At 55.3% G+C, this 1,008-nt stretch overlaps 1 protein-coding gene across 5 annotated transcripts in view; it reads right to left on the reverse strand.

Moving 5' to 3' along the window:
- PTGR2 (prostaglandin reductase 2) overlaps positions 1-171 on the reverse strand; it is an 18,514-nt gene extending 18,343 nt beyond the window's left edge. For 4 of the 5 annotated variants that reach the window (XM_014950267.1, XM_014950265.1, XM_014950270.1 and 1 more), the window contains exon 1: positions 82-171. The gene's annotated coding sequence lies outside the window, so the exon portion shown is untranslated. The remainder of the gene's footprint in view (positions 1-81) is intronic. The other variant, XM_014950268.1, reaches the window with a different exon arrangement.
- Between the last annotated feature and the right edge of the window lie 837 nt (positions 172-1,008).

Here is a 1,008-nt window from a genome sequence, read left to right on the forward strand (position 1 = left end):
GGAGGGGGCCCCCCCCCCCCCCCCCCCCCTCCGCGTGCTAGCCCCCGCTAACGTCACCGCGCGCGAGGCGCTCCCGCTCACCTTGAGCCGCGCCTCGAGCGCGCCCGTCACCTTCGTTACGGGGCGAAGAGTCGGCCCCGCCCCTCGGCGCGCATGCGCGCAGCCCTGAACACAGGGACGCGCTGCGAGCCCCCCCCCTTAAAGGAGCCGTGCCCCAAGCCCGGCCCTCTGGAGGTGGGAAAGGCTGTAGTGGAGGTCGGATGGTGAGGGCCATCGTCGGGGGTGGGTTTCCAGTTCTACACACACCTCCTTCCATTTCTCGGGGAGCGGCCGGTAGGGCTGTGGGCCGGGGTCTCGCGCCTTCCCGTGTGGGCGAGGTGATGGCGGCCTCATCTCCTGAGGCGGTAGCGTGAGGCACCTCCAGCTCCTGAGGGATTTGTCTTTGAGAGGGAGGGTAACGCTGGGAGATACTTGCTCCTTGCGTGTTCTAGCTGGTGAAATTTTGTTAATTGACGCAATATAAGGCTGAATCCTGCTTTAGCAGGGGAGCTGGACTAAATGATCTGTAGAAGTCCCAACTCTGACAATTCAGTGATTACAGCCATTTTTAAAATTCCTCTGAAGTCACTATTGTGTACAATATATATTTATTATATACATACATCCTTTTGCTATGTTCTAGTACAGCTGAAGAGACATCTTTACGTAGGAGGCTGAGTAACTGAAGAGCCAGAGCCTTCCTGGGATGGAGCTCAGCTCCTGGTGATGCCTGACTGGATTACTCTGTGTATTCGCCCTGTGTTGTAGTGACTCAACGTGCTGGAAAGGCAAACAGGTCTGTGAAGTGGCCACTGAGTTGGTGGAAACTACTGCGGGGTTTTAACTGACCACTTAAAAGACTGGAGAAGCTTTCCAGACTAATGATTCAGATGACTTTGTGCTTTGTCTCTCACATAAAGGCAGGTAAAGCCTTTTTGTTGTAGCTTTATCCATAGCCTTTCAGTACAT

The sequence above is a fragment of the Calidris pugnax genome, unplaced genomic scaffold (genome assembly GCF_001431845.1).
Source record: "Calidris pugnax isolate Ruff unplaced genomic scaffold, ASM143184v1 scaffold68, whole genome shotgun sequence".
Classification (NCBI taxonomy): domain Eukaryota; kingdom Metazoa; phylum Chordata; class Aves; order Charadriiformes; family Scolopacidae; genus Calidris; species Calidris pugnax.